This window comes from Leuciscus leuciscus (genome assembly GCF_965113295.1).
Source record: "Leuciscus leuciscus genome assembly, chromosome: 16".
Taxonomy (NCBI): domain Eukaryota; kingdom Metazoa; phylum Chordata; class Actinopteri; order Cypriniformes; family Leuciscidae; genus Leuciscus; species Leuciscus leuciscus.
The window spans coordinates 39897866-39919231 of NC_138740.1; the positions used below are offsets into that span (position 1 = coordinate 39897866).

The following is a 21366-nucleotide window of genomic DNA, read 5'->3' on the forward strand; positions in this document are numbered from 1 at the left end:
AGGACAATCCAGTGCGATTTAAGTGGAATCGTAACACATCCGGCACAGCTCCGGTAGGCGGAATCGTTTCACGCACCCGTTACGCATCTGTAACGGGATGTTTAGGCGGTGCTGGATCGGCGCTGGCACATATCCGCAACAACCCTAAAAACAGACCAGAAACGGCTTCGGCCCGATGTGCGTTTGGACTCAGGAACGAGTCCGTGAGGCGGATGCGTGCCAGACCCGGCTCTATCGTTTTGCGGTTGCGGCCCTGTTCCGTTACAGCGTCCAGTGGCTATCTGGGTAGTATTGCAATACTTCAGTCACTTAAACTCTTCACACAATGATCACAGCATCAGTTAATGTGAGCTAAACTGAGGATCATTTGGCACAACAAGCATTCAGTGACAACATCTTTCAGTTTACAGTATATTATTCACTCGGACACACACCAGCAAAACTTTATAAACCTATAGGCCAGTTTGCTCTTTTCAAAACTGTTAAACTTCAGTTCGAAACTGAACAAGACAGATGTTTGCTACATTTCTACAGTAATACCATATATATATATTCTGAATCTAAAAAATGAAAAATCCCATCAAAGCAATTACAAAAAAACACAAGTGTTAGTCTTTCAGCTAAAGTGGAAATTTATGATTAATATTGTACAGTAATGTAAACATGGATCATGTAACATATAAACTGCAGTGAATTATAAACAGTAGTAAATGTCATTCTTGTTTCGTAAAGAAATATACAAAATCAATAATTGTACACTCCTCATTGTGTCACAATTACTCTGTAAGTGTTAGTTTGATGATATGATTTTCTCATTCAGTTTTAAACGTGAACATTTACCATGAAGACCAGAAGACTTGTATCTTTTCTATCTTGATCTGTAGATGTTTTCTGCATTTTGTTTTAGATGATTATGTGTGTTTTTGAATCTTTCTCTTTTGAAGATCATGAATTTTGTCCAGCAAACCCCAGTGCAAACTGTGAAAGAACTGAGTGCTTTAAGAAAATGAATGGTGTTTAAGAGCTGCACGACTCTTTTAGAAAATCCCTTTTGGAGCTTCTTGATTACTGAAGTGTTTAAGTCAATATTAGAGACAATATTTGACTCATGTTCACATCCTTCCTCCATTTAACAAACACCCAACCCTGACAGTTAAATCAACATCAACTCCTGGAAAACCCAGAAGAGCAGCAGAAGTGGATTGTGTGAGATTGACAATATAATGACTGTATGAAACAGACTAATATATCAGATCATATTTGGCCATTTTGACAATATTAATATCTGTCAATAACGTCTCGGGTTACGACTGTAACCCTTGTTCCCCGAGAAGGGAACGAGACACTGCGTCGTCGTCGTGACGACACTTTGGGGAATGCCCCAGCGTAGCGCATCTGAAGTATGAATGAAATCTGTCCAATCCTGATTGGTGCTGCGTCATGACGTAGTAGATGACGGCATACCCGGAAGATACAAAGGGACGCCGGCACACACACACATTAGCTAATTGCGATGAAGCGAGCGCTCTGCCGTGATAGGTGTGGCGACGAGACGCAGTGTCTCGTTCCCTTCTCGGGGAACAAGGGTTACAGTCGTAACCCGAGACGTTCCCCTTCGAGGGAACTCGCACTGCGTCGTCGTCGTGACGACACTTTGGGGAACGTAATACCCACTATGCCACACCGTAATCACACCCGCCCTAGTATGAAGCTGTAAAAACAGGCACACTTAGGACGCGAGCAGGCGTCATAGGGAGTTGCAGACTGTAGAACCGTATGAAGGTGTGCGGAGTGGCCCACCCAGCCGCTTCGCAAATATCCTGAAGCGAGACTCCAGAAAGGAGGGCTACCGAGGAGGCCATGCTCCTGGTAGAATGAGCCCTCACGGCCATAGGTGAAGGCAGATTGCGCACCTGATAAGCCGTGGCTATAGCCTGAACAATCCAATTACTGATTGTCTGCTTGGATGCAGGCAGCCCTTTCTTGGGTGAACCAAAGCACACCAACAACTGGTCTGACTTCCTCCACTGAGAAGACCTCTCAAGGTACACTCTCAGGGCTCTGACTGTGCAGAGCAGGTGAAGTCTCCCCTCTTCCGCCGTCACGTGAGGTGGAGGATGGAAGGCCTGAAGAACCACTGACCGTGCCACATTAGATGGCACCTTGGGCACATAGCCCGGTCTAGGATGTAAGATGGCCTTAACTCCGCCAGGAGCAAACTCCAGGCAAGTTGGCGTTATAGCCAAGGCCTGGAGATCCCCCACTCTCCTCAGAGAAGTGATAGCTAGGAGAAAGGCCACCTTAAGGGTCAGGTTCTTTGCCTCAGCCGACTCCAGTGGCTCGAAGGGGGCCTCAGCCAACCCCTCAAGTACCACCGCCAGGTCCCAGGTTGGGACTCTGGAGCGAGCCGCAGGCCTCATCCTCCGAGCCCCACGGAGGAAACGTACAACCAGATGGTGCCTCCCCAAGGGCCCATCACCTACAGGCGAGTGGAAAGCCGCAATGGCAGCCACATACACCTTAAGTGTGGACGGGGTAAGACCGGCGGAGAAGCGATCTTGGAGGAACTCCAGCACTGAAGCCACTGGGCAGTTAACTGGGTCCACCTCACGCTCTCTACACCAAGTGGAAAACACATTCCACTTCAGGCTGTACAGTCTCCTGGTAGAAGGAGCCCTGGAGCTGAGTAAGGTCTCGACAACATCTGCTGACAGGCCAGCCTCTAGGTACCGAGCCCCCTCAGGGGCCAGACCCAGAGGTTCCACAGCTCTGGCCGGGGGTGAAATATTGTGCCCCCTGCCTGCGACAGCAGATCCCTCCTCAGAGGGACCTGCCACGGGAGGCCGTCCAGCAGTGCTACAATGTCCGAGAACCATACCCGGGTCGGCCAGCGGGGTGCTACTAAAAGTAGACTGATCCCCTCTCGGCGAACCCGCTCCAAGACTCCCGGGAGCAGAGCGATCGGGGGAAATGCGTACAGACGCAGCCTCGGCCACGTCTGCATCATGGCATCCAGCCCCAGAGGAGCTGGATGTCTGAGAGAAAACCACAGTGGACAGTGGGACGTCTCTTGAGACGCGAACAGATCCACTTCCACTGGGCCGAATCTCACGCACATGGCTTCCACCACCTCTGGGTGGAGTCGCCACTCCCCGGGCCTCAGCCCCTGCCTCGACAGGATGTCTGCTCCCTGATTTTGGTCCCCGGGGACGTACATCGCTCTGAGAGACGACAGTTTCCCCTGGGACCACAGAAGGATCTGGTGTGCCAGTCTGCATAGAGGGCGCAACCTCAGACCCCCCTGATGATTCAGATACGCGACTACAGAAGTGTTGTCCGAGCGTATCAGGACATGGTGGCCGCGGAGGTCTGGGAAGAAGCTCCTCAGAGCTTTGTAGACCGCCAGCATTTCCAGGCAATTGATGTGCCAAGAAGAGTGCCGGGTCTCCCACAGACCTCTCGCAAAGCGGCCGTCCATGACCGCGCCCCAACCAGTAAGGGAGGCATCTGTTGAAACGGTTTTCCGGCAACATGATGCTCCCAGTACTGGTCCCTGGGACAGGAACCAAGGTTTCCTCCATATGACGAGAGAACGAAGGCATCTGCGCGTTACTCTGATCATACGGAACGGATTTCCCCTCGGGGAAAACCCCTTGGCTCTCAACCACCACTGTAGGGGTCTCATGTGTAGCAGGCCAAAAGGTATGACGTTGGACGCTGCTGCCATGTGCCCCAGCAGTATTTGAAACTGCTTCACAGTGAGGTTGTGGCCTAGCTTCACTCTGGAGACCAACGCCTGTATGGAACCCACCCGAGCAGGAGACATTTGTGCCCGCATCGTCGTGGAGTCCCATACCACTCCCAAGAACGTAGTTCTCTGGGAGGGCGTCAACACGCTTTTCTTCGTGTTGAGTCTCAGCCCCAAGCACCTGATATGAGCGAGAACGACATCTCGATGTCGAACTGCCATATCGTATGACTTGGCTAATATTAGCCAGTCGTCGATGTAATTTAGTACACGGATGCCCTGGAGTCTCAGTGGAGCCAGCACTGCATCCATGCACTTGGTGAAGGTGCGAGGGGAAAGAGCTAGGCCAAAGGGAAGAACCCGATATTGGTACGCTTCGCCCCCGAAAGCGAACCTCAGGAACTTCCTGTGACATGGAAGGATGGAGATATGGAAGTATGCGTCCTTCAGATCTATCGTGACGAACCAGTCCTCGAACTGGATCTGACTCACGATGGCTGGAATTGTGAGCATCTTGAACCTGAATCTCCTCAGAGAACGATTCAAGTGCCTGAGATCTATTATTGGACGCAACCCCCCATCCTTCTTGGGAACTATGAAGTACCGGCTGTAGAACCCGGACTCCCTGTCTGGCAGAGGAACACGTTCTATGGCCTCCTTGACCAACAGGGATTGAACTTCCTGTTCCATAACCCGAACCTGCTCTGGGCCGACCACAGTCCAGACCACCCCGTTGAACTTCGGGGGAGGGGAGCTGAACTGCAGTCTGTAACCCAGCTCTACAGTACGCAGGGCCCACGCAGATATATTCGGAAGGCATGACCATGCGCCGAGATAATCTACTAAGGGAACCAGCCTCTCGAGGCTGGCCTCGGGTATTAACCGAGACTCGTTCCCGACCCCCTGAAGCGGCTGACCGGCAGGGAGTAGTCGAGAATGATTTTCGGTGTGCATACGCGTTCGCTGCCCAGCCACAGGTCTTTTTAGAGGTGGCTGGAGCGGCGTGCGTACGCGGGAAATCAGTGTGGCCCGAAACGTACTGGACGGCGGGAGCACAGCACTGATTCCCCGAGAGCTCCGGGAAGGAAGCGACCTCGATCGCTCCATCCCGGGGGGGACAGCTCTCAGCGGTCCGGTCGCAACTAGGACCGCTTAGAGGAAGCCTTCTTCGCCTGAAGGACGGTCCTTAGATCGACCTTCGGCTCCGAAGGCTTACCTCGAGAGCGTCGCCTCCTTTGCCAGGCTCCCTCGGGAGGGGCGCGGGAGGCAACACTCTGCTTTTGCACCTGACGGTGCGAGGAGCTGGCAGACGGCTGAGGCTGCCCCTTAGAGGCAGCCTTCCTAGAGGAGCTGGAGCGACGGGGGAGGTATTGCTGGAAGGCCGCTGACTGCTTTTTCACCTCCTGAAATCTTCCAACAACGGTATCGACCGCGCCACCAAAAAGGCCAAAAGGCGAGATCGGGGAATCCAGGAGAAAATGTTTTTCCTTCTCCTTCATCCCCGATAAATTTAACCATAGGTGTCTCTCAACGCACACCAAACCAGCCATGGAGCGGCCGATGGCACGGGCCGTCTCCTTGGTGATGCGGAGAGACAAATCAGTGGCCTTTCTGAGCTCCAAAATATCCTCTGGAGATGGCCCCTGGCCTTCATCCAGCTCCTTAAGGAGGTCGGCCTGGTAGGCTTGCAACACTGCCATCGTGTGCAAACAGCCACCAGCTCGCCCAGCCGCCATATATGCCCTGCCCACCAGCGCTGATGTATCTCGGCACGGCTTAGTGGGCAGTACCGGGGCCTTAAGGGACGATGCGGCCTCGGGGGAGAGATAGCTCGCGAGAGCCTCCTCAACCCGAGGTAATCTCCCATAACCAGATTCAGCCGCCCCCACAACATTTGCAAAATCAAGGACTGGGGGATTAGAGAGCCTGGCTGAAAACGGTTTGTCCCACGACTTACACAACTCGTTGTGCAAGTCAGGGAAAAAAGGCAGACCCCGGCGTGGAGGTTGAGATCTGTGCTTGAAAAACCTCTCATCCAGCTTACTGGGCGGCTGGATTTGAGGTTCCTCCTGTGGCCAGTCGATATTAAGTTTGGCCACAGCGCGTGTCAGAACCTCCACGAGCTCCTCTTGAGCGGGTGCATGCGCTGGCGTTTGAATTTCTAACGTCGCATCACCCGCCTCGATGTTTAAATCATCTGACTCCTCAGAGCCAGACAATTGCAACATCTGGTCCTCCGCCTCGCGGGAAGAAGCCGCCTCGCGGGCTTCCACACGGGGCGGGAGAACGTCTGAATCTTCAGACGAGGACTGGGAAGATGCCGTAGCAGTCCCATGTCCCGCTGACAGATCCATTTGTGAGCCCCACGATCTGCGACGCCGCTCTGCCTCGGCAATAGCGGGCCCAGAACCGCGAGGCTCGCGAGCCTGGCCGTGCTGGTCAAACACAGCGAGCCGTGAGCGCAATGTTCTCAGCGGCAGCTTATCGCACTCGCTACAAGCGGCTCCCTCGAGAGCCGCCCTAGCGTGCTGCACGCCGAGACAAAGCACACACAGCTGGTGTGTGTCCGAGCCCGAAATATAGCGTGGGCACGGATGCACACACTTCTTAAACTGCTCGCTCATATTGATGCTTGTAACTAGAATAGGACAGACAACAATAAATAAGACTGACAAAACACAGAGCGCTTCAGCTGAAGAGCAAAAAGCTAATGTGTGTGTGTGCCGGCGTCCCTTTGTATCTTCCGGGTATGCCGTCATCTACTACGTCATGACGCAGCACCAATCAGGATTGGACAGATTTCATTCATACTTCAGATGCGCTACGCTGGGGCATTCCCCAAAGTGTCGTCACGACGACGACGCAGTGCGAGTTCCCTCGAAGGGGAACTGCATCTATCCTGTCTAGAAGTGGCATTCACAATTCTAATGAAAAAAAAACTCTATATACACAATAGAAATCACACACAAAAAACAATTATTCTAAGAAAACACCTTACAGATAAATAAATCATAAATAAACAAAAACTAAAATACAATATACTAATAAAACTATTTGTCCTCATTTCAAATAGAAATTGCAGAAGGAATAAAAACCAAAGGAAAATCTATGACAGTGCAAATATTCATGTCTGTTTATCAGTGAATAATGAACATGTTCTGATCTCAAATTCAAGCTTTTAGTAAATTGAGTGAATATTGTGAAAGAAAAAATAGTGTTGATTTTATTTCAGTAATAATCATTTACCATTACTGTACTAGCCATGAAGCGCTGGCTCTCTATATCAGTATCAGCTTGTGTACTTATGAGATATATGCTAAAACTGTGCAAACAGCAAACCAGTGTGTGCACGCCCAGATCAACAGGTGTGTGTGTTACAGGTGTGTGTGTTACAGGTGTGTGTGTTACAGGTGTGTGTGTTACAGGAACTGCGGATCTGAAACACACTCCAGCTCAGACTGAACATCAGAGATCTCAGATCTACAGTGGATATCCACTCTTTCATCAGGGGTGATTACAACTATTATCTTTCATTTAGTACATTTTACTCCGCATTGATGTTTGCATTGGTGAAAATGTAAATCTGTCTTGCACCAGAATCATGATCGTTGCTGTAACTGCGGGCAGTGGGGTCAGCATTGGTGCGGACAGACCAAACTGTGAGTATTTATGATCTTTATAAAACACTCTTACATGTATTTGAACCTCAACTCGGCTTCATCTTCTTCATTATATTAATGTGTAGATTTAGAATCAGACGCAAGTGTGTGTGATTGTAAGATATAGGCCTACTGCAAATCAACATAAATATGAATAAAGATGTGAATCGAAAATCAGACTATAGAGAATGCGAAGTAAGATAATTTCAGGTGATAGTTTTGCTCATGCTCCATATTGTGAGGATCTCGCTGCTCTTCTGCTAGTGGCCATAAAGGATATGTTGATGCACATGCTGTATTTACAGTCTGATCTAACCTTTATAATCATCTCTCCACCGATGTCTACTCAACAGAACCAAATAAACTATTAAACATCATCTATAAACAAATTGAAGATCATAGCTATTTTCTACATCTCTGTTTAAATACAGGGCACATTTGGTTTGGGGTTTTATATTCATGTCCATGTTTTCATGTCTCTTATTTAAGTTTTCTCATTGTAAATACCAAACTTGACTAGATACAAAATAAACAAAGACTTTGCTTATATATTTGAAACATGAACATAAACTTGAACATAAACCTGGACTTAACACGACTTGACATGGACTCAGCAACAGGAACACAGACCAGAGACAGTGGAAACATGAGGGCTATATATATATATATATGTACAGACTGAAATCTAAAGAAGACACTCCTGAAAAGCAATAAACACAAGGAACCACCCTAACACTAACTTTACACAATGAGCTAAAGGGCGCATGACAGGATCACATGACAAGGATAAGGGAATCACAAGACAAAACCAGGAATATGAAAATGGGACAACTTCAAAATAAGAGACATGAAAACATGGACATGAATATAAAACCCAAAACTAAACGTAACAATACAGCCATAACCTTTAATAACCGTTAATTGCTAAACACAGTAAATTAAGTTTAGTTTACTAAAGTCAAAAAAGTGTGTGTTACAGTGTTGTTGCTTGTGATCTCATGCTGTTTACTGGTTTCCAGTTTGGACTGTAGCTGGACTGGTCTTAGGGGATCCCTTTCAGATGATGTGGATGGGGACCAGACTGGTTATTGAGTCCGCGCTGACTGGCGCTGGAGTCAAGAAGTCCAACAAGTGAAATGTGCCTTGAGGAATATATTACTGACAGACAGGACACATATATCTGCTTTTATTCTGAATAAATGTCTCTAAGAGCCTAAAAAACAGTGAAGTGTTTCTCTACAGGATCACAGCAGAATTACTAAATCTCCATATGCAAATATTTTACAGCATCATAAATGAAGCACATGTACAGATCTTACAGTTGATCAGGGAATATGATCCACATTATGAGTTTTAATAAGATCAGAAGAGTTTCTTAGAAATCTAACAGGAACAGAACAGTTCATTAAAGCAGAACTAAACACAAAGATGTCACATTTAAGTCCAAGCGCTCATTAAATATATAATAGTTTTATAAATGTAGTGAATCGTGTGTTAACGGCTCAATCAAAGCTTTATTCTGTGTGTTGATGAAGCTCATGGTTTAATGATCTGACAGAATTATGATTATTCTCATTATTAATCATCACAATAAACCTGTTTCTCACTTTCTTTAAAACTACAAACTAGTAAATAAAGTGAATAATTAATATTCTTACCAGAGGCTGGATTCATCTGATGATGATGATGATGATGTTTCATAACAAGCAAATCTTCATCATCTCCTAATTTAAGATTATTCATAAAATCAGGGAAGAATGTTTTACGAGGATTCTCACATAATACAGTTTACTTATTAAAAGCATTTCCCTGTTGTGAAGTAATAACTTCTTCAGATCAATATCTCCTCTGAATATCTGATGTGAGACGCAGCCGTATTGTTTCCTGAAGAGTTTCAAGAGTCTGAATGTTAAATGTAAAACTCAGATCTGATAAACTCCATCAGCTGCTCATTTAATCATCTCTGATTTATTAACACTGATTTCCATCAGCAGAACATTAGTGACTTTAACAGACGAACTGAAGCTGTTCAGAACAACAACCTCTTGCTCTTGCTTTGGCTCTCAACGAAGGCGGTCGCATTTTTCTACCCTCCTCTCCCTTATCTTCCCTGCTTTGCTCCTCTCGTCTCGTCTATTGTCTTGTACTTTGAGAGACTCTCTCCGCACTACTCTACAAATTAAGAAATTATGGATTTGATCAACTGGTCTCTCAACGCAATTGACACCATCTTCTCGACGAGAAGCTTGGGTTCGGGGGAACCTAACTGCCCTGACGGAACGTTCGCAGCTGGCTACACGATGGACGCATGGGCGAAGTGGCGGGTCGTGTGTCTGGCGGCTCTTTCCGTGGAGGACGTTGAAGATATCTACCTATTCGGAACCATGATAACAGGTTTTCTGCTGTTTGGATTAGGCATTGCCCTGGTTTATCGAGGAATTAAGAAGACGGTGACAGCTGTCCAAAGCCCCACAAGGCTGCCCGTTATGATTGAAGCAGTGGGCAGAGCTGTTGGCACTCAGACTGTGACTATGAACCACAATATGGATAACATCATGGAGAAGCTCACAGCTTTGCAAAGGCAAATTGATCGTTTCGGAGACCCAAACGGACCAGGAGCTGTGTAAATTGGAATGCGGCTACTCGTCCCAAGACCAAACAACCACAATCTTATCTTTTGGCCCCCCTCTATCAGCACTGGCCTTGGCCGAGGCCGCTGCTGGAACAACAACTCCCTCTGGAGAGAGCACTGCAGCGAGACGCTCTCGTTCCTTCCCCGACTCCACACTGACACCTGCTGATTGTTGACTCTGTCTGGGACCTGATCAAGGTTGTCTCCATGGCAATTGCTGTGTTTCGCTATGACATCCTGCGGACTGAGGCACCTAGATTGGGATGTCAGGCAAAGCGACTCTTCAGGCCTACACATACACGAACTCTTACATAGATACAGATATGCAATCACCCTCCCCCACCCCCCATCCCACGCCTTCGACGCTTTTTACCACCAGTTTGTCAGGCGGGTCTGTGACCAGCGCCGAAATGGCTGCAGGACCGGATGGCTGCCTGCCTTTGCTGGATTACCTCCAACCCCTCCCCCCTCCCCTGTTGCAAGTCTTGTGTGTTCATGTTGTGTACTGATTATGTGCAAATTGCTGAGGTGTTTTACTGTCCCCAAACTGTACTCCCTATTGGAACATAGTCTGGGGGTTGCCTTTTTTTTCTCCTCAACTCTCCTCATGTTATGCTGTATTCTTACTAATTTCAGGTCGGTCCTAAATTGCATTTCGTTGCCTTGTACCTGTACTTGTGTAATGACAATAAATTGAATCTAATCTAAAATCTAATCTAAACAGATCAACACTTACTCAATACTCAATATCTACTGTTCACAAACACATCATAGTATACATTAAAGCAGAAGTTGCTAGAAGTTCAGTCATTCACACAAAATGTAAAATCACATTATTATTTGTGAGTTGATAATGAATGACATTCAGTGAATTAAACTGAGAGAATGTCACTTGTTTAAAATAGAAATGAAGGCATTGTAAATAAATGTGTATGAGTGTGTGTTTTCTATTCCTCCTAACACACAGAATATGATCTGCAGTTTTCATCTTTGTCCACTAGATGTCAGAAGTAGATTTGAGGTGAAACTCAAAGGCCTTTAGTTTCAGGATCAGAGACAGTGAAGAGAAATCAGAGAATCTGTCCGGTCTGCTCTTTCTCTCCTCCTGAGTCTCTCTCTTCTCTTCTTTTTTTTTTTTTTTTATGATTTATTTATACAATTTTAACCATTACAAAAAAAAAAAAAAAAAAAAAAATAATAATAATAATAAAAAAATAAAAAAAATAAAAACCTATATATATATATTATAAGAGTCTCTCTCTTCTCTCGAGCGCATCTCAGACCAGTGAGAGGACATGAGGGTTCAGAGACAGAGGAGAGGAGATCTCAGAGAGAATGGACAGAGTGTTTTCTCTTCCTGACAGATTGGTAGAGGAATAAAGTTTTGGTTATGTGAATTAAAATTTGTAAATGGAACAATCGTATAGGCCTACATTATTTTTATCTACAAGTTATAATATGTATATGAAACAAAAATAATTTCTGTGCATTATTTTTGTAAAGTTATAACTTGTAAATGTAATAAAGAAATGTATCTGTACATTTATATTTGTCATGTCAATTCATTTGTAAATGATTCAAAATACATTGTTCCATACATTTTTACAACTATTTTCCAAGATAAGTGATGTTTTGTGTCGACTGTTGTTGAGCTGAGCAGATCTGATGAGCTGCACTATAGAGACGCTGGTAAAGCCTCTGCCGGCGGGACATCATCTGGGATCAGGGCATGTTTCCACTGTCCACCAACAGGTCTGCAGGGCGGACTCAGATTCACTGAGATGTTCTCAGAAAAAGGGAAGAATAAATTAAATTAATTCACATCTTCAAAAATCTAACCATAAAATATTGTAACATGCAAAACTGTCCTATGAGCTAAACTCTGGATGACAGTGACCCTCCAGGACCGGACGTAGACATATATATTGCAGCTTGTGTTTACTGTTTTGCCGCACAAGTGCATTGCACTGCAAAATTTAGTGGGTGAGAATGAGTGTTGAGTTATGCAGAAAGAGTGCATGAGCTGGAGCATGTATAAACCACACAGGAAGTTCTTTAAGGAAGTGTGTCTGTGTCTGTGGTTTCATCTCTTGTTGTCGGCTGTGTAGGTTTACTGCTAAGTTCTATGCTGTTGAAAGGCTACATTTAATGGCAGATTTTATTTTTTGAACTTTTAATTATTGCAATTCTTATTTTTAGGAATATTTTATTCTCATTGAATTTCGTAAAGCATGTGAAAGTTGTGTTTGAGATCGGCTCATGTGTGAATGGAGAGTTTTGTGAGTGACGTGTTTCCAGTGTATTAGTGAGTTCATCCTGTGGTTTCAACACTTCAGTGCAGGATATGTTTATGCCCCAGTTTAAGTACTTTTTTAAGTACTACATTTAAAAATGCAACTTTTTCTACATACACTAACTATGAAAACACAGCAAACCTGATTCAATTTCTAATAGTTCTGTCAAAACACTAGCGCTAGTTTTCTATCCAGCATGAACATATAGTCCTAGCACTGGTTAGTATTTTAAAGGACAAGTTCGGTATTTTACACTTAAAGCCCTGTTTACAGATCGTTTCTGATGAAATAGAACGGTTGAGATAAAAATGTGGACACATGCTGCTGTCCCGAGAATTTTAGGTTTATTTCACTTTCCCCCCCACCAACACAATGGCAGCCTATGGGCACTCGAACAATCCTTCATAAAACGCATTAAACTTTCGTTTACAAAGACGTGAAACTCACCGAGTGGTCAGGGGTGTTCACTGATATGCTCACACAAAAATAGCTGAAAAAGATGCATTCCAACAGGTGTTTTACCATTCGTTGTAAAACTGTGGACCTATTTTTCCAAACATCTCACACCCGTAGATTCTTCCGTTGAGAGCTTGAATAATAGACACTCCAGCCCAGTTGGTGGCGATAATGCACCTTTGCCAATTGCAAGCAAACTACTGGCATTTCATTGAATACACAGAAGAAGCAGAAGAAGAAGCGGCGGAGTAATACCGTACCTCACACAGCCCATCCAATTCAAGTCAATGGTGTTGGACAAAAACTACGATAAAACCTGTTGGAAAGCATCTTTTGCAGCGATTTTTGTGTGAGCATATCAGTGAACACCCCTGACCACTCGGTGAGTTTCACGTCTTTGTAATCGAAAGTTTAATGCGTTTTAGGAAGGATTGTTCGAGTGCCCATAGGCTGCCATTCTGTAGGTGGGGGGGAGAAGCGAAATAAACCTAAAATTCTCGGGACAGCAGCATGTGTCCACATTTTTATCTCAACCGTTCTATTTCATCAGAAACGATCTGTAAACAGGGCTTTAAGTGTAAAATACTGAACTTGTCCTTTAACAGTCATTGCGCTATGACTAAATGTTCATGTTGGATAGAAAATCAGGTGGCATTACAAAAACTGCAATACTTGTGTAACGACTGAGACAAATCAGACACAAGTATTTGTTATAGTTAAAATAATATTGAAAACTCACTCTGGGATCTGTGTCCCATCCCCCCAACAAGGGCAAGAAGGTCTTAGTTACTGTGACCACGATCAGATAAGTGGTTTTCATTTCTTGTTGACGTTTAAAGTATTGAAAATCAAAACGGAGGCTAGCTCGACCCTCCCTCCTCCTCATCTGTGCACTAAGCCCCCCCCCCCCCAACCACACCCACACCACACCCAAACCACACCCCAACCACACCCAAATCATTCTTGTCGGTTATTGGCTTGAACAGTGTGTTATGTGTCGTGGTGTGGGTTAGCTCAGTGTGTTTTTGTTGCAGTTTGTGGAGCCTGTGGTTTCTACAGAGACCCCGTGTCTGTCTTTACAGTGTGTTCAGGGGACAGGCAGCTAGCGGATAGAGAGGAGATGTTTGCTGTACGTGACAAAAAAAGTTTTGACCTAAAAAAACACATGAAATCTCTTAGAGCAACTTTAAGTTAATTATATTAACTGATCCAAATATTCATAATCAATTATAAAACCAGTTATTATTGATTATTAATATTTCATAGAGCTAATTCATTACACTTGTCATGTTTCGGTTCTTTTACATACAATAGAACATATGAAACAAAATCATAAAGCATAGTGTTTCAACAGCAGTGATTTTGCTCTCGAGGAGTTCATCATGTCTGATCTTGTTCAGAAGCACCAGCACTATTATCAGTCAGAACTGATCTCTGATTATTAAAAACTTCAATGATGAAAAAACTAACTTTTCTCACTGAGGTTTGGTCATAGAAACACACAAAATAGAAAAAAAGAAAAGAAAATATACAAACTGTTTCAGTAAACACATATTCATATTTATTTTGTGACGACCAGGTTCTGTTTTTGTCATGTTTCTGTTTGTGTTTGGACTTTGTTTTATTTCATTCAGTCTCTTTGATTCTGTCGGTGCTTATTGTATTCAATTATCCCTAGCTTGCTTAAAGGAGAAGTTCACTTTTAAAAAAACTTTTGCTGATAATTTACTCACCCCCATGTCATCCAAGATGTCCATGTCTTTCTTTCTTCAGTCGAAAAGAAATTAAGGTTTTTGATGAAAACATTCCTGGATTTCCCCCCATATTATGGAGTTCAATGGGACCCAAACGGTTCAAGGTCCAAATGACAGTTTCAGTGCCGCTTCAAAGGGCTTTAAACGACACCAGACGATGAATAAGGGTCTTATCTACACTCTAAAAAAAGCTGGGTTGTTTTAACCCAATTTGGGTCAAATATGGTCAAACCCAGATGTTAGGTTAAAAATTTAATTTAAAAAATGTAACCCAACGGGGTATGTCCATATTTGACCCAAAGTTGGGTTGAAACAACCCAGTTTTTTTTTAAGTGTAGCGAAACGATCGGTCATTTCAAAAATAAATAAAAAAGTTTAAGTTTTATAAGCACAAATGTTCGCCTTGCTCTGTTCTGTGATGCGCGTTCGTGACGTCACGTAATACGCAATTACGTTGAAAAGGTCACGCTTGATGTGTTAACAAATGTGCGGAAGGAGGACCATATACACATTTTCAAATGTATTTGTGTCAGTTTATAGTTTAAAATGCCCATTTCGTGTGCGTATCCTGTGTGTTTTAATATTAAAAAGCCAAAAAGAACATTTTCATCAGGACAGAAATTTTTCAAGCGTGACCTTTTCAACGTAATTGCGTATTACGTGACGTCACGAACGCGCATCACAGAACAGAGCAAGGCGAACATTTGTGCTTATAAAACTTAAACTTTTTTATTTATTTTTTAAATGACCGATAGTTTCGCTAGATAAGACCCTTATTCATCGTCTGGTATCGTTTAAAGCCCTTTGCAGCTGCACTGAAACTGTCATTTGGACCTTGAACCGTTTGGGTCCCATTGGACTCCATAATATGTGAAAAAATCCTGGAATGTTTTCATCAAAAACCTTAATTTCTTTTCGACTGAAGAAAGAAAGACATGGACATCTTGGATGACATGGGGGTGAGTAAATTATCAGCAAAAGTTTTTTTAAAAGTGAACTTCTCCTTTAATCATTAGTTCCCTTGTTTCAGGTGTGTTGTCTTGTTAGTTTGTATGGTCCCTCTCGTTGTTCTCATTTGCCCCAGCTGTGTCTCGTTCCCTGATCCCCTCTGTGTATTTAAATCCTGTTTGCTCTCTTGTTCCGGGTCAGTTATTGTATAGGTTCTGTGTGCGTGTACCTGTTGCCCGTTCTGAGTTTATCCTATTCTGAGTCAATTAAAGTCTACTGCTGCATTTAGATCCGACTACCCATTACGATTTACATCCAATTTAGATCCGATTTACAAGCACCGGCAGAATCAAAGACACTGAATGAAATAAAACAAAGTCCAAACACAAACAGAAACATGACAAAAACAGAACCTGGTCGTCACATATTTGTACATGAAGTGTATAACCAAGTTATTCTTTCGTTCAGTTGTACAGATTCATTACGGTGAATTACTTTCTGAAAAGTCATTTTAAAAAAAATATTTCATTCCAGTTCATATTTCTGTATTTTCTCAAACTTATATACATTGTGTTCTAAAATTAAATTATTATCAGTGTTAAATCATACAGTTGTGTAAAGCTTCATTACAGAGATTAATTTAAAACATGTATAATATGAAAAAACATGGAATTTTCTGCTGGTTAGACAAATATTCACACAACTAAAGAGAAAACAGTTTCTGTCGATATCACGTGTCACAAGAACTCTCTGATTATGATGTGTGAGTCTCACCCATAGACTGAGTCTCACCTCATCCGTGAAACACAAATCTATTTAAACCAAACCTTCCAGTGCTGTGCATACGCAACAAACAATGAGCTGAGTCAACCTGAAACTTTCTTAAACAGACGCTGGATCAGAAACCACATCAACCTCACATCAACAGAAACCACATCAACCTCACAACAGCAAACAGACCAGTGGTGTAGACTAGTTATTTTTGTGCACACACACACACACACACACACACACACACACACACACACACACACACACACACACACACACACACACACACACACACACACACACACACACACACACACACAGAAAAATATCTGTGTTTTGTTTCGCTTTGATAGATCATTCCATTCCCTGTGTATTTGGTGTCCAAGAAGATTGTAATAGTTGAATCCTCCTAAGCTCATGTCTTTAATTTTGTGCTGGATGTTGAAATGTTAGTTAAAAAACAAACTAACAAAACCTTAATAGAAACATAAAACTATAATTTTCATATTGAAAATATTGTATAATTACATGTTGAAGCATACTCATACTTGTACAATATTTGTATTTAGTATAAAGCTTTGTCTGGATCACCACCACAGTTTGTGTTCTGACCTCACACAGATTACATCAAGATTAGATTTCTTGAGCATTACATGTTTTAAGCCTTACCTATTTAAATACTGAAGCACAAGTAGACTAGAAACTACCCGCATCTGTGCAAATATTTCCATTTTACTGTCAGGAGTGAATCTAAACTTAACAGATTTCCATAAACGAGCGTCGCCGTGCGACAAACAGACTGAGCAGAATAGCGCAATAATGACAGAAGGAGAGCAATTATTCTGACAAAAATATACATATTGCTAAAATATTTTTTGTTTAACAATAAATGCAACATATGTAGAATTTCAATATACATAACATAATTATCTATACAGAATTATTATATTTATTTTATAAAAGTGCACTGATTGGAGAGGCTTGTGTTGTTCAATAAATGTTTAATTAAAGCAATTTTCTGTGTCACTTCTTATTAGTGTTAGATTTTATGAGATGAAGCCAGAGACACCACATCCACCCAGATATCAATCCAACATAGTTATTTTACATGAGAGAAGGGATTTAGGGCAAAGGCGGTAAAAATGCCCATGCCAACAGGACACACCGGTCGCACCGACAGCACCAGAACAGCCACCCGACCCAGACCATTTATATTTTATAAAATATGCACATTATAAATATTTATATGTAATGTTTTCTGAAATGTTATTTATAGAGGCGAAGAGAGGGAAGTAAGACAAATAGTTTTATAATATCAATACCACCATCCCTACTGCCACCTTCACTGACAAAAATAAATAGCAATAATATGCAGATTTTATATAGATAATAAATGAAAAGTACAGCTTATCGAACATTATTTATATATAAGACATCTATCTATAGATAATTGTAGAATGATGTATTCAATAGTACTCAGAGATTATTTATTATAAGTTTGTGAACATGTTAACATTGATCTCACTTGCTGATTTTTATCAAGGATCAAGTACAACAAAATATGAACACACAAAACTAACAGTTTAAGTAATTTTATTATTTTTTACAAGAAGCTTGGAACATGTTTACAAATCTGTACAACTCCAGGAGAGAATAAAGTAAATCCAAATATGCAATATTTTAATATAAAATCCATTCATACACATTCATCTTATATACAGTAACAGTGCATGTCTGAACCGTGAACTTATTATTTGTTGAGAAAGGAACATGATGGAGAATATTTATCAGGTTAGATGAATCACACTGCTGCTTTCTGAAAGGAGAAAAACAGAAATATAACATAATGATTAATATAACATCAGATTTCTGCAGTATTCTCTGTATATGATGTGTGTGTCTCACCTTTTCTGTGACTCTAAACATCACAATGAATCGGTGAATCATGAGAAACTGTGAATGAAGAACACAAACATCAGATTATAGCAATTCCTCAAACAGCGACAATTCATAAATCAGTGTCACTGACAATGTGTGTGTGTGTGGGGGGGGGGGGGTAATGTGGGCTGTGTGTGTGTGGGGGGGGGGGGGGGGGAATGTGGGCTGTGTGTGTGTGTGTGTGTGTGTGTGTGGTGGGGGGGGGGGGGTAATGTGGGCTGTATGTGTATGTGTGTGTGTGTGTGTGTGTGGGGGGGGGGGGGGGGTAATGTGGGCTTTGTGTGTGTGTTGGGGGGGGGGGGGGGGGTGGTAATGTTGTCTGGTTTGGCTATAGTGCCAGGGCTGGATTGTTGCCCCTGCCAGTCGCTGTTCTAGCCAGAGCAAGTGGATGTTGCAGTGGAGTTAAAAGTCAAAGGTGAAGTAGACTAATGTCAAGTTTACATAATTGTGGTTGTGATTTATTTCTGTTATAGGTGTCTTCAGCTATTTTTACATTTGAATTTACATTGTGAAAAAGGTTGTGCTCCATATTGTGGTGTTCAGCAATATTAACACAGTATCGTCATCATATCAGTGTAGATGTAGATGGACCAAAATAAAGCCATTAAAATATCAAGTAAGTATTGTGATACTTGGTGCCACAGTGACACTCTTGTTCCAAAAAGTATTGCTATACCATAATACTCAATATGTTGTCCCACGGTGAGCCATTTTCCCTGTTGCACCTACTGAATATTTGAGGGTTCCCCGACCTGACTAATCCCACGTTAACCACAAATAGACAAAATATAAACTTCTGACCACAAAGTTGCTTGTTGCTTTTCCTATATATACTGTATAGTGAATGAAAAGTAATAGTTTAGAATTGATGTGACACATACAGACACCAGAGAAGATGAAACACTGAAGATGATGAAATATGACGGTTTGATATTAAACATCATAAATACTCACAGTTTGGTTTGCCAACATTACTGCTGTTTTTTCTGACTAGACTCTGTGTCTTTCTCTGTTTTGGCTCATTAGATTGTAACATTTTGTCCTTTTGGGTTTCCCTTCCCATTCTTCTCTCTCTCTCTTGTCCACATTTCATTATCCTGTAGTTTGTGAAGCTCAACACATGTTCTCCCATTCCTCATATATTCTGACTTTGGTAATATCTGTTAATAATAATACAGTAGTTCAGTTCAGAGTGAAGTTTAACATCAGTTAATGATTGTTGAGCATTACAGGTTTACATTTCAGTTTCACTATAATAGAGACATTAATGTCTGGATATCTTTGTCTATGGTAAAATCGGTAACACTTTATTTTACAGTGTCCTTGTTACATATATGACATATACTTACAATAGTAATAACAGTAAATTATGCATAATTACATGTTACCTTGTGATGAGCAGAAGAGAGGAGACATCCAGCGCAGCACTGAGAGATCAGACCGCTCAAGATCAGCTTTTATAGTGTGAAGGTAAAACTCCTCCTCTGGTTCTGCTATAGGCTGATCAGTTTTATAATTATACACACAGTCAGTGAAACCACAAACACTTCACCTCAATACTTCCTGTTAACAGATTTGACTTCACAGAATCTCTCAGTGAAATGAACTTCCCCCATCTCTCCTGATATCATTGCAGGGGCGGCAGTGGCTCAGTGGTTCATGTAGATTGTGTCACAGTTCTGTCACCCTTGTTCTGGGTTTTCTCTTGGTTTGTGACAGACAGTGTTGGGAATAGTTACTCAAAAAAGTAATATATTACATATTACTCTCAAAAATAGTAATGCCTTACTTTACTTTATTACTCCCTGGAGAAAGTAACTAGTTATATTACTAGTTACATTTTTTTTCTTAATTACTCTATAATTGCCTGAGATGCATCAGATGGAGGGAGAACATACAAAGGAGGAGTGTTCTTTAGGGTCTTTATTACGCCAACAACAGACTGGCACTGTCTAGCACAAATAACTACAAACAACTGTACTTGTACTTGCCATTGTTGATGCTTCCATTTTTCCCCGTCTGTCCCAATAATATCTGTCTGCAGAGCCGCAGAGCCACAGTTTCACCCCAGCTGTTTTACCCGCGCATGCGCAGTTTCAGGTTGTAATTCAAGCCCTATAAATAGTCATTTATATGCAAAATTGTCTATAAAACACAACCGGTCTTCCGACCTTTTACTATATGCGCGAGGGAGAGAGAGCAATACAGCGCTCGTGTTGTTTGAAGGCGGTGAGAGTGAACGGGCTGCGCGCGCGCGTCCGGGGCGCTATATTTTTTTTCCCAGGATGGTAGGGGAAGACTCAAGACGCAAGATTCGGAAGGGAATGGTTCAGATTTCGTTTGGCACAGCTACTAGAAAACTTACAACTGTCAGGCAGGCTGCTCACGTCACATCCACGTTGTCAAGCTCAGTTTGAGTCTGCGCAGTACGCCTGGCAATCAGGAAATGAGGGCTTCTAATGTGCTTCACTTTCTCTCCGTTGAAACCTATGGGGTCGCTGTGTCCAGTTTATATACTGTCTATGCGCCAGAGTCCCGATATGGCGCTGACATATTGGAACTTGAGTCTGCGCAGTAGCGATCTCGGGACCAGACCTGCGCAGTCGTGAGCAGTAAGTAAAGCCGCGAAATCAACGCTCCGCCCTCACCCTCGCAGAATACACTCAGGGAGAGTGGATTCTGCACACTTTTTTAAAAATTGATTGCAGTACGACAAGAGGCTTGTTAAAATAAAGTAAATACAATCTCCTCAGTCCTCCGAAGATACCGAAAAAAATGTCCGTTGGTGCTTCAGTGACTACTTCGCTCGAGAACCTGTCAATCACAGCTGTCAATCATGACGTTACACCACCGTATCACGTAACTAACTAAAAACCAACTTATTTTTGAAACAGACACTTGAACTTACATCAGCGTGATAAAAACGACAGCGAATGAAAGAAACCACCTTTGGAAAAAATATATTTGAAGTGTAATTTAATTGTTTAGTTGGTCTCACGTCCCATTGAATAACACGGGGAGGCGGGACTTATGACCTATACTAGGACCAGTCACCGGGGGGCGATCGAGACGTTTTGGCTTCACTTTTCAGGGCTTGTGCGGCACGCTTGGTTACACCCATAGATATCTATGGTTACACCCAACACTGGTGACAGAGCTGTGACAC

The 21366-nt window shown here is 42.9% G+C and overlaps 2 long non-coding RNA genes across 3 annotated transcripts in view; one reads left to right on the plus strand and one right to left on the minus strand.

Annotated features, from left to right (window-relative positions):
* The first annotated feature begins 1116 nt into the window (after positions 1 to 1116).
* LOC309477029 overlaps positions 1117 to 21366 on the plus strand; it is a 111058-nt gene continuing 90808 nt past the window's right edge. Inside the window, exons 1-2 of the long non-coding RNA XR_014198478.1 lie at positions 1117 to 1206; positions 7144 to 7158. This is a non-coding gene — a long non-coding RNA (uncharacterized lncRNA). The remainder of the gene's footprint in view (positions 1207 to 7143; positions 7159 to 21366) is intronic.
* Positions 17861 to 19650, minus strand: LOC309477043. 2 transcript variants are annotated; one of them, XR_014198494.1, is made up of 4 exons: positions 19589 to 19650; positions 19155 to 19360; positions 18168 to 18215; positions 17861 to 18078 (listed from the first exon to the last, which is right to left on the minus strand). It is a non-coding gene; the product is annotated as an uncharacterized lncRNA (long non-coding RNA). The 2 variants fall into 2 exon arrangements; XR_014198495.1 differs by having other exon boundaries at positions 17861 to 18215.